Raw genomic sequence first — 13,410 nt, forward strand, 5'->3', positions numbered from 1 at the left:
GTGGCCTTCTTTGTCTCTCAAAACATCCCTGCATTTAAAGTCTATTTTATCTGAGATTAATACTGCTACACCTGCTTTCTTTTGGCTGTAGCTTGCATGAAATATTTTTTTCCATCCTTTCACTTTCAGTTTCTTTGTGTCCCTGTGTCTAAGATGAGTCTCTTGTATGCAACATATTGATGGTTCATTTTTTTTGATCCATTCTGCAAATCTATATCTTTTAATTTGGGAGTTTAATCCATTTACATTCAACGTTATAACCGTGAAGGCATTTCTTGAATCAGCCATCTTATCCTTTGGTTTATGTTTGTCATATTTTTCCCCTCTCTCTATTAATATCCTTTATTGTACCCATACCGAATCTCTTTAGTACTGAACCTTTCTCCAGGTCTCTCTGTCCTTTCTTTGTTTCTCTGTCTGTAGGGCTCCCTTGAGTATCTCCAGTAAGGCAGGTCTCTTGTTAGCAAATTCTCTCAGCATTTGTTTGTCTGTGAAGAATTTAAGCTCTCCCTCAAATTTGAAGGAGAGCTTTGCTGGATAAAGTATTCTTGGCTGGAAATTTTTCTCACTCAGAATTTTAAATATATCGTGCCACTGCCTTCTCGCCTCCATGGTGGCTGCTGAGTAGTCACTACTTAGTCTTTTGCTGTTTCCTTTGTATGTGGTGAATTGCTTTTCTCTTGCTGCTTTCAGAACTTGCTCCTTCTCTTCTGTGTTTGATAGTGTGATCAGTATATGTCTCGGAGTGGGTTTATTTGGATTTATTCTATTTGGAGTTCGCTGAGCATTTATGATTTGTGTATTTATGTTGTTTAGAAGATTTGGGAAGTTTTCCCCAACAATTTCTTTGAATATTCTTCCTAGACCTTTACCCTTTTCTTCCCCTTCTGGGACACCAATGAGTCTTATATTCGGACGTTTCATATTATCTATCATATCCCTGGGGTCCATTTCGATTTTTTCAATTTTTTTCCCCATTCTTTCTTTTATGCTTTCATTTTCCATTCTGTCATCTTCCAGGTCACTGATTCTTTGTTCAACTTCCTCTAGTCTTGTACTATGAGTGTCCAGAATCTTTTTAATTTGGTCAACAGTTTCTTTAATTTCCATAAGATCATCCATTTTTTATTTAGTCTTGCAATGTCTTCTTTATGCTCTTCTAGGGTCTTCTTGATTTCCTTTGTCTTCCGTACTATGGTCTCATTGTTCATCTTTAGTTCTTTGAGTAGCTGCTCTATGTGCTGTGTCTCTTCTGGTCTTTTGATTTGGGTGCTTGGGTTTAGGTTATCCATATCGTCTGGTTTTTTCATATGCTTTATAATTTTCTGTTGTTTTTGGCCTCGTGGCATTTGCTGAACTTGATAGGGTTCTTTTAGGATTTGTAGACCAATTGAAGTCCTTATCTCTAATTTATCAGATCTACAGCTTCGTGGAGTACACTTTCTCTAACTAACCACCAGGTGGCATCCACGAGCCACCTATTCTCCACAAGCCAGTTCTCCCCTGCTTAGCCTTTTTGGTGAGTGGGGGAGTGAGTCTTGTCGGGTCCAATTGGTGTACCAAGCTTGCGTGTGTAGTTGGTGTTGCCTGCCCTGTATATGGAGCGTGTTTCTGGGCAGTCAGGGAGGGGGGGTGGCCCTAACAATCAAATCTCCCTGGTGATCCTAGAGTTTTAAAGCTGCTGCAATAGTCTAATCCTTCAGTTCAGTCCTGCCACAGTTTGTCTCTGCCACTGACCCACAAGTCCTTGGTATTGGCGTATGGCCCCTGAGACTTGCAAGTGGGCCCCTCTTCCAGGCCGTGCACCCCAGGTCCTCTGTTGAGCGATGACTGTGCTATGTCACAGGTGAGTGCCGTCCCCCCAGGGCAGTTCTGGGCTGCTGGGCTGTGTAGGGAGGCTCCCAGTCTGCTGAAATGATGGCTGAATGGGGCTTTGTTAATTCACACTGCTCTACCTTCCCAACTCTGGGACAATCAGCTGAGGTTGCAGGGAAGGCTAATGTCCATGCCCAGTTTTGTGGTGTGTGCCTGTTATTTGAAGCACTTCCATCACCCTGGGTTGTCTGGGGGCAGCTCTGGGCTATGGGGCTGGCGATGGGCAGGAGTGTTTCCTGTCCACCAGGATGATGGCTGTGAGCAGACACCCCCCTTTTCTTGGGAAGTTGTGGTGTTTAGTGAATTTTCTCAGCCACTGGATTATTGCCTTTTGTCTCAGAGCTCTCTTAGTTCTGCTCTTGACTTGACCTGCCCAAATTGCAAGTCTTTGAAGCTTTCTGTATTGGGCTTCTTAGAGTACTTGTTTTAGAAAAAGAAAAAAGGATAAAAAAAAAAAAAAAGGCCCTCTTCAGAAATCTATTGGGTTATTGAAATGCTAAGAGACAAAGCAACCAGGGCCATTAAGGAAAGGTCCACAGGGCAGAGAGATCAGCTTTTCTTCGGGATTTGCATATGTGCCTCAGGGCCTGAGCTCTGCCCTTCCCCTTTCTATGTTCACCAGAACTCCAAAAATCCTCCGCTTTTATTTTGGAGTTTTTCGTGTTGTTTTTTTTCTATGCCTGTCTCCTCTCTGCTGGGCTGGCTGCTCTCAGATTCTCTGGTGTCTGGTCTCAGTCTATCTATGGTTGGAGTTTGGATCAGTAGAATGAGTTTCCGATAAGGGCTGCCACTGCAGTTCTCCCTTCTCCTTCCCGGAGCTGACAGCCCCTCCTCCCACTGGACTGAGCCTGGCAGGGAGGGGCGCGGGTCCCCTGGCAGCAAAAACTTACAGATTTCGCTGATCTCAGCAGTTCCACATTTTCATGAGTGTTGTATGAAGTATGCCCAAAGTGAGATTGCTCTGTGGTGTCCCGTCCACACAGTTCCTGGCTTTCTACCTACTTTCCTGGAGGAGTAACTAAAACATACAGCTCACCAGTCTGCCATCTTGCCCCACCTCCTCATTTTAATCTTCACCAACTACCTTTTAAAACTGTATCTGAAGAACTCTGGTGAGCACCCTGTAGTCCTTTAGTAATGAGGCAGACAATTAATAAGTAAATCAATATAAGAGTTGGTATGGTTATTATATTAGTTGGATACATATTGTCTGTAAGAGAAAAATCAAAAGATACAAAATAATTTATGCAAAAAAGTTTATTATTAAAAATTAGATGTAGCTTCAATAACATAATCACTGACATGAAAAAAAAAAAAAACAGTCCTTGCTACAACCATGCTAAGACTAGACTAAATTTGTTAAATATTAACCATGGTCTTAATGAATAGTATAAACAAAATCCTCAAAAATATACTGGTGGATCCATAATAATATTTTGTGAAAAGTAAATATCTGAAAGACCCTTAATGATGACTTTTTTAATGTTTTCAGGACGCGTAGTAAGTCCTTAACTTAAATTCTAACATCTGCAACGAGTAATTTTCTAAGTATTTAATATGAAACATTCATTTTTGAGAAAATTTTGGTCCTGTTTTTGGGCACCCTATTGCCCACACCTATACAGATTTTGGATGGTCTCTTCATCATTGTGGAAAACAATGTTGTCATTTCAATATCTAGTTCTTAGAATAAATGACCCCCTGCCCCAATTTCACACTAAGCCATTTCCAAAGAACTCAACAACATGGTGATTGACAGTCACAGCCTGTTGTCTCTGATATTTAAAAGAGGCTTCTAAAACATATGCTAAATTTCCATTCCTTGAAGCTTGAACTATATTCTTGTATTATTACATCTGGTCTGCATTATCTTACCCCCTCCAAAGTTGTGCCTTCACAGTTAAGATGTAAAGCTATGTTTTCAGCTTCTCTTTCATTTTTCTCTAACTAGAAACATCAATTTAAAGTGTTCACATCTTTTTAAATCCCACTGTTAAAGATACTTGGATATTAGATTATATTTCTTGTAGAACCAGCTATGTGATTGATAACTCTTGATACATAATAGCAGGAAAAAGTTTATCTCTGCAAATGAAGTTGACTTCTTTATTATACAAGAACTATATACAGCTGTTTTGTGCATTTGTTTTACTTTGGCTTCTAGGATTGTTTGAGCTAAATATAATGCTCAATGAATGTGTCTAACTATCCAAGGTTACTTGTACAATGATCTTTCTTCTCTTTCTAAAATAGTGGTCCCTAACAATTCTGGGCCTACTGACTCCTTTGAGAGCATGATCAAAGATTTATAAAGCCAATTCCCAGATTAATGGGTGCATACACATAAAAATGAATATAAAATTTCAGAGATTTCAAGGACCCTATCCATGAACACCAGGTTAAAATCTCTACTAAAGTGTTTCTGATCCACTTTTCTTAATTTCACAGTTTATTTACGTGTTTTTTATATTAACTTCCACATTTTCTAATGCAATTTTATTGAGATATATTCACATACCAGACAATCATCAAAAGTGTACAATCAGTGGTTCACAGTAACATCATCATATAGTTGTGCATTCATCACCACAATCAATTTTTGAACATCTTCATTACTCCAAAAAAATAAAAATAAAAAAGAATAAAAAAAAACACACACAAAACACCCCATGCTCCCCATCCGTCCCTATTATTCACTTAGTTTTCATCTTTGTTTTCTTACTCATCTGTCCATAGACTTAATAAAGGGAGTGTGAGTCACAAGGTTTTCACAATTACACAGTCACACCTTAAGAGCTGTATAGTTATACTATCATTTTCAAGAATCAAGGATACTGGATTACAGCTCAACAATTTCAGGTATTTCCTTCTAGCTATGCCAATACACTAAAAACTACAAAGGGATACCTATATAATACATAAGAATAACCTCCAGAATGACCTCCTGACTCTATTTGAAACCTCTCAGCCACTGAAACATTATTTTGTTTCACTTCTCTTCCCACTTTTGGTCAAGAAGGCTTTCTCAATCCCATGATGCCAGGGCCAGGCTCATCCCCAGGAGTCATGTCCCATGTGGCCAGTGAGATTTACATGCCTAGGAGTCATGTCCCACATAGGGAGGAGGGAATTAGAAGTTTACCTGCAGAGCTGGCTTACAGAGGGAGGCAACATCTGAGCAACAAAAGAGGTTCTCTGGGGGTGAATCTCACACATAATTATAAGTAGGCTTAGTTTCTCCTTTGCAGGAAAACATTTCATAAGGGCAATCTCTAACAGTTGCTATATGGGTTAATACTGACTTTCATATGGAACTCTAGCCCTGAGTCTCAGATGTCACACAGATACCTGAAGTTCCAGGGAACAACCAGTTGTAAACAAGGAGCCCAGTATCTCAGAATTTAGAAATAAATGTAACAACTCAGGAATACGTGACTGCTGTAAGAGCTTACAATCTAGGAACCTTTACAATAAGCTTTCCTTGATAACATAAGCTCTAGAATTCAATTATCAGTGTTTGCACATTATTTTCAGTCCATATTAGCAAGGTTTAACAATATTAGTCTTTCCATTTCTGGCTTATTTCACTCAACATACTGTCCTCAAGGTTCATTCACCTAGTTGTGTACCTCACAACTTCATTCCTTTTTGCAGTCACTCAATATTCCATTGTATGCATACACCCAGTTCACCCTTCCGTTCTTCAGCCGATGCAGCCTTTGGCTAACCCCATTCACTACAAATCATGAATACCAGTGTGTAAATGTTCATTCATGTCCCTGTTTTCAATTCTTCCAATAAACACCTAATAATGGGGTTGCAGGAGCATATGTCATCCCTATACTTGGCCTCCTGTGGAGCTACCACACTGCACCATGCTACTTGCCTACCAACAAGTGAATAGACACATCCCTCTCTCCACATTTTCCCCAGAACTTGTATCTTTCTGTTTATTTTTTAAACAGTTTTATTCACACAACATACAATCCACCCTAATTAAACAATCAATTGTTCCTGGTATAATCACATAGTTATGCATTCACCACCACAATCTATATGAGTACATTTCCATTTCTTCTGCAAAGAAAGAAGTAGAGGATAAAACTGAATAAAAAAATTAAAAAAATAAAATAAAATAAAAATGAGAAACAACACCACCAAGAATCCCATTGCCCTCCCTTATATCCCCCTCTTATTGACATTTAACTTTTATATATTGTTTTTGTTACATTTCATGGAAGTATATTACAATGTTACTGTTAACTGTAGACTCTAATTTGCATTGATTGTACTTTCCATACACCATCCAATTTTTAAAACTTTGCAATGTTGACATTCATTTGTTCCCCTTCATGCAAAAACTTTCTTATATTTGTATATTTAATCACCATCATTGTCCTCTCTAGGTTTCACTAAGTTATACAGTCATGGTGCTTATCGTCTCTCTTTCCTTCTTGTGTCATACATGCCCCTAACCTTCCTCTCCCAACCCTACTCACTCTCAGCTTTGTTCAGTGAACTTAAAATATTATGCTACCATCTACCATTTTGTCTTTTGGATTTTATATGTCCTATCTTATTTTATTTTTATTTTTCCTCTCTCTCTCTCTCCCTCTCTCTCTCCCCCTTACAGATAGTCTTCATTTCTATAGTCTTCTCCAATCCTCTCTCTACTTTCTTTTCCTATCTGCCTTCAGTGTTACCTTTAGAATTTTTTGTAGAGCAGGTATCTCGTTCAAAAACTCTCTCAATGTCTGTTTGTCTAAAAATATTTTAAACTCTCCCTCATTTTCTTAAATTCATTTTTATTAAGATATGTTCACATACCATACAAACATCCATGGTCTACAATCAACTGTTTACAGTATCATCATATAGTTATGCATTCATCACCTCAATCTATTTTTGAACATTTTCCTTACACCAGAAAGAATCAGAATAAGAATAAAAAATAAAAGTAAAAATGAACACCCAAATCATCACCCCCATCCCACCCTATTTTTCATATAGTTTTTGTCCCCATGTTTCTACTCATCCATCCATACCTGGATAAAGGGAATGTGATCCACAAGTTTTTCACAATCACACTGTTACCTCTTGTAAGCTACATTGTTTTACACTCATCTTCAAGAGTCAAGGCTACTGGGTTGGAGTTTGATAGTGTGCCAGTTTGAAAGTATTATGTCCCCCAAAAAGCCATTATTTTTGATGTAATCTTCTGTGGGCAGACCTATCAGTGATGATTAGCTTGTAATTCTTTGAGTGTTTCCATGGAGATGTGCCCTACCCAACTGTGGGTGAGGACTCTGATTGGATAATTTCCATGGAGGTGTTGGCCTGCCCATTGGGTGGGTCTGAATTAAATTACTAGTGCACTATATAAGATCAGACAGAAGGAGCTAGCTTGCTACAGCCAAGAGGGACACTTTGAAGAAAGCACAGGAACTACAGATGAGAGGCAGTGTGAAGATGGCCATTGAAAGCAGACTCTTGCTCCAGAGAAGCTGAGAGAGGACAAATATCCCAAGTGCAACTAAGAGTGACATCTTTGAGGAACTACAGCCTAGAGAGGAATGTCCTGGGAGAAAGCCATTTTGAAACCAGAACTTTGGAGCAGACACCAGGCATGTGCTTTCCCAGCTAACAGAGGTTTTCCGGACACCACTCGCCATACTCCAGTGAAGGTACTAGATTGCTGATGTGTTACCTTGGACACTTTATGGCCTTTGGACTATAACTTTGTAACCAAATAAACCCCCTTTTATAAAAGCCAATCCATCTCTGGTGTTTTGTATTCTGCCAGCATTAGCAAACTAGAACAGATTTTGCTACCAGAGAAGTGGGGTGCTGGTGCTGCTGTGTTTGCAAATACCAAATGTGTTGGAGTGGCTTTTTAAATGGATAAGGGGAAGATTCTGGAAGAATTGTGAGGAGCTTGATAGAAATGGCCTAAACTGCTTTGAAGAGACTGTTTGTAGAAATATGGACTCTAAGGATAGTTTTGATGAGGACTTGAACAGAAATGATGAATGTGTTGTTGTGAACTGGAAGAAAGGTGATCCTTGTTTTAAGGTGGCAGAGAATTTGGCAAAATTGAGTCCTGGTGTCAGATGGAAGGAAGAATTTGAAAGCGACAACCTGGAAAACTTAGCTGAGGAGACTTCTAGACTACGTGTGGAGGATGCACCCTGGCTTCTCCTTGCAGCTTATAGTAAAATGCGAGTGGAGAGAGATAAACTTAGAACTGAACTCTTGTGTTTAAAGAAACCAGAAGCTGATGGTTTAAAAAATTATGGGCTTCCAGGGGGTGGAATCCCAGAAGGTACAGCCCCATGTGAAGATTTAACCAAACAAGGAGCCAAACCACCATTTCAGTACAAGCCAAGATTGGAAATGGAGTTATCAAGAAAGGATTTGTGGAAAGTGCTATTGTCTGATGGCTTTGACCTCTGTGTGCTTCATGCAAAGCCAACAGAATTTTTGTAAGATCTTTATAGAGAGAGCCATTGCCAGTCAGAAGGAAATAGACAAGGAACAAACTGAAGGAAAAAATTCTTCAAAGACAGAGCCATGGAGGTTGAGGTCTGGAGTCAAGAGGTCTCGAACTGGAAGAGCGGAGCAGCCCACACACATAGAAAGGGTGAGTTTGCCCTGGAGGTGGACGGTGGACCTTCTGCCTCAATGCTCAGGAAATGTTCTGTCATCCCAAGTCCCAAAGAGGGTAGAGCACATTTCCAGGGAATTGGGGAGAGCCTGGTTGCCACCACACTGTTCTGAAGGGGTTGAGCGTGTGCCATGGAGATGGAAAGGAATCCACGTGCTGACCCGATGTTTGAGGAGAGTGGGGCTGAGAAGGTGGTCTCCCCAATGTGTGGATATGTTGGAGCACCCACCCCAGCATTTGGAGAGGAAAGGGCTGCCACAAAGGCCCTTAGGAAGGGTTAGACTTCCACTCTCTCAAGCCCCAAGGATGCAACATTGTTCTGTAAATGACTCTCAGACTTTGAAATCTAACAGAGGTTGCCCTGCAGGTTTTAGGAACTGTTTTGGTCATGTTAACCCGGTTTTCCTTACTGTTTCCCCTTATGGAAATGGGAATGTTTATCCTATGAATGTCTCTCCTTTGTATATTGGAAGCACATAACTTGTTCTAAGTTCACAGATTCACAGCTAAAGGAGAATCATGCCTTAGGACTGACCATGCCTATAATTGATTTTGATGGAATCTTGTACTTAACTATTGTTGCTGAAATGATTTAAGTTTCTGTGATATTGTTGTGGGATGAATGTATTTTGTATATGGAAAGATAATGTCATTTTGGGGTCCAGGGGGTGGAATGTGCCAGTTTAAATGTATTATGTCCCCCCAAATGCCATTATCTTTGATGTAATCTTGTGTGGCAGACCTATCAGTGTTAATTAGACTGTAATTCTTTGAGTGTTTACATGGAGATGTGCCCTACCCAACTGTGGGTGAGGACTCTGATTGGATAATTTCCATGGAGGTGTTGGCCTGCCCATTGGGTGGGTCTGAATTAAATTACTGGTGCACTATATAAGATCAGACAGAAGGAGCTAGCTTGCTACAGCCAAGAGGGACACTTTGAAGAAATCACAGGAGCTACAGATGAGAGGCAGTGTGAAGACGGCTGTTGAAAGCAGACTCTTGCTCCGGAGAAGCTGAGAGAGGACAAATATCCCAAGAGCAACTAAGAGGGACATTTCTGAGGAACTTCAGCTGAGAGAGGAACGTCCTGGGAGAAAGCCATTTTGAAACCAGAACTTTGGAGCAGACGCCAGCCATGTGCCTTCCCAGCTAACAGAGGTTTTCTGGATACTATTGGCCATCCTCAGTGAAGGTACTAGATTGCTGATGTGTTATCTTGGACACTTTATGGCCTTTGGACTATAACTTTGTAACCAAATAAACCCCCTTTTATAAAAGCCAATCCTTCTCTGGTGTTTTGTATTCTGGCAGCTTTAGCAAACTAAAACAGATAGTTTCAGGTATTTGCTTCTAGCTATTCCAATACATTAAAAGCTAAAGAGGATTATCTATATAGCAGTAAGAATGTCCAACAGAGTGACCTCTCAACTCCAGTTGAAATCTCTCACTTCATTTCATGTCTCGTCCCCCTTTGGGGTGTTCTCAATCCCATGATGCCAGGTTCAGGCTCATCCCTGGGAGTCATATCCTGCATTGTCAGGGAGATTTCTACCCCTGAGAGTCAGATCCCAGGTAGGGGGGAGGGCAATGAGTTCACCTGCTGAGGTGGCTTAGCTAGAGAAAGAGGGCCACATCTGAGCAACATAGAGGCACTTGGGGTCTCCTTAATTTTTGAAGCACAGTTTTGCCAGTTATAGAATTCTTGGCTAGCAGTTTTTATCTTTCATTATCTTAATTATATCATATCACTTCCTTCTCACCTCCATGGTATTTACTGAGAAATCCACACATAGTTTTATTGAGCTTGCCTTGTATGTGATGGATCACTTTTCTCTTGATGTTTTCAGAATTCCTTCTTTGTGTTTGACATTTGACAATCTGATTAGTGTCTTGGAGTAAGTCTATTTGGGTTTATTCTGTTTAGGGTAGGCTGTGCTTCTTGGATCTAACTTTATATCTTCCTAAGAGATGGGGAATTTTCAGTGATTATTTCCTCCATTATTCATTCTGCCTCTTTTTCCTTGTCTTCTCTTCTGGGACATCCATGACACATGTATTCATGCACTTCATGCTGTCATTCAATTCCCAGAGACCTTACTCATATTTTTCCATTCTTTTCCCCGTCAGTATTTTGTGAGTAGAATTTATGTAGTGCAGTCCTCTAGTTCACTAACCCTTTCTTCTGCCTCTTCAAATCTGCTTTTAAGTCTCCATGGTGTTTTTCACTGTTCTGTTGTGACTTTCATTCCCATAACTTCTGCTAATTGTTTTTTTTCAAACTTTCAACTTCTTCCTTATGTTTGCCCAATGCCTTTTTTATTTCTTTCATCCCTTTTGCCATATCATCCCTCAACTCATTGTTTTGAATTTTGAATTGATTTAGCATGTTTGTTTGAGCATGTTTAACTAGCTGTTTCAACTCCTGTATCTCATTTGAACTGTGTTTGTTCCTTTGACTTGGCCATATCTTCCTTTTTCCTATTGTGGCTGTTAATTTTTTGTTTTTGTCTAGGCATCTAATTTCCCTGATTAGTTTATTCTGGAGGTTATTTTCACTCTTTTACCTAGGGTTTTCTTGTTGGTTAGCTTTGTCCTCTATCTGTTCTTTGGTGCTCAGCTCAACTTATTCTAGATCTCTAACATAGCTTCTGTTTAACTGAACAGAATTTTTCAGCTCTGATTTTTCTCATTCTTGCCCTGCCTATATGGAATTTTTTTTTTGAGGAGGGTCTACCTAGGTATTATTGACCCCAGTCAGATTTTTATAGACCAGACAGGCCCAGGTCTCAAGAGGAAGATGTAATCAGTATTGAGTTTCCTCAGGATGAGACTCAGCAGGTTGTCAACCTGTACAATGAGGCCTCTAGACTCTGTGCTTTCCTATCCTTCCTATGCAGTTCCCCACTGGCATAAAAATGTATGGTGCCTTTAATTCTCAGCAGACCTTGTCTCTGCCAGGGCCATAGTTAAGGCAAGCATAAACCATTTCTGTTTTATTTTTTTCCCCAGAAACTGGGGGCTGAATTCGTTGAAGGAGGGTTGCCACTTGAGCTAGGCCCTGCCCCCCCTTTTCTTGGGGAAGATAAACCCTTTGAGGAATTTTCTCCTTCACTTGACTCCTTACTTGTCTCAGATCTATCTTAACTCCACCCTTGCCAGGGAAAGTACTAATAATTGAAAATGCCTGAGGCTTTCTCTAATGAGCTACTTAAAATGATTTAAAAAAAGAGAGAAGAGGAAAAAGTCCCCTTTTCAGGGCCAATCCCCATTCCCCCAATCTCACCAGCCAAGAACCAGAGTTGGTACTTGGGTCTATGTGTCCCTTTCCTTGGGGCACAGCCCTTTTCCAGTATTCTGAGCTTGGCTGACTCCAAAAGCCTCTGTTTTTGTTTATTTATTTATTTACCCACCAGCCCACCTCCTTTCTGCTGAGAGAGACCTCAGGGTTTCTTTCCTGCTTGCTCTAGGTTTATCTGTGATCATAGCTTGTATTCAGTAGTCCAAGCGTTTTGACTAAAACCATGATTGTAGCATGGTTGAGCTACCTTCCCTTGCTTCTTTTCCGAGGGTGAGTATTCAAACTCACCCTGCTGTGCCAGTGGGGGAGGTGCACCTGCTCCACAATTTGTGGGGCTTCGCATACAGTTCAGCACTGTGGTCTTGGCCCTTTCATCCATTAAAAACTGGTGTTCAGTGTGTGTGTCCACTCATGAATGTCCTCCCAGTCATTCCAGACTATTTATTAGCTGTTCCTGGCTGTTCACTAGCTGCTCTATAGAGCTAACTAAATTCCACATCTTCCTATGCCACCATGTTGGCCCACTTACATCCCTTGCCTTCCTCTCTTATTTTTAATCCCTCTCCCACTTCACTTTTCTCAGTCATTGGGGAGGAGACCCCATTTTTTAAAAAATTAGAGATGTTGTGGTGTTACAGAAAAATCATGCCTAAAGTACAGTGTTCCCATATACCACCTGTTCCAGTTTGCTAATGCTGCTGTTACACAAAATACTAGAAATGGTTTGGCTTTTATAAAGAGATTTATTTGGGTACAAATTTACAGTTCTAAGGCCATAAAAGTGTCCAAGCTAAGGTATCAGCAAGAGGATACCTTCACTGAAGGAAGGCTGATGTCATCCAGAACACTTCTGTCAGCTGAGAAGGCATGTGGCAGGCATCTGCAGGTCCTCCGCTCCCGGGTCATCTTTCAAAATGGCTTTTCCCAAAATGTCTCTGGGCTTCTTTGATTCTCTCTCTCAGCTCCTGTGCACCCTTGCTTCTGTCTCCAGGGCATTTGTCTCTAAACATCACGATGTCCTTTCTTAGCTTCTCCAGGGCAAACTCTGGGCTTCAACTGTTAGCTTAGGATCTCCAGATGTCCTTCTGTCTGCATCTCCAAGCATTTCCAAGTGTCAGCAAGTGTCTGGGTCTGTGTCAGGTCTTGGCTTCTCTCTTAAATACTCTAGTGAGCTAATCAAGACCCATGCTGAATGGAGTCCACACTTCCATGAAAATAATTCAATCAGAGGTCTTATCCACAGAATATCCCACAAGATTGGATTAAAGAACGTGTCTTTTCTTTGGGGGGGAAGGGGGCATAATATTGCTGAACTGGCACACCACCCTAGTATTAACACCTTGCATTAGAGTGGTATATTTGTTACAATTCATGAAAAAATATTTTTATAATTGTACTATTAACTATAGTCCTATATGCCACTATGAACATCAGTGTGTAAATGTCAGTTCTTGTCCCTGCTTTCAGATATTCTGAGTATATACCACGTTGAGGAATGGCTGGGTTATAGGGCTACTTAATATTTAGTTTTCTGAGGAACCACCAAACTGTCTTCTACAGTGGCTGTACC

The sequence above is a fragment of the Choloepus didactylus genome, chromosome 1, assembly GCF_015220235.1.
Source record: "Choloepus didactylus isolate mChoDid1 chromosome 1, mChoDid1.pri, whole genome shotgun sequence".
Lineage (NCBI taxonomy): Eukaryota > Metazoa > Chordata > Mammalia > Pilosa > Megalonychidae > Choloepus > Choloepus didactylus.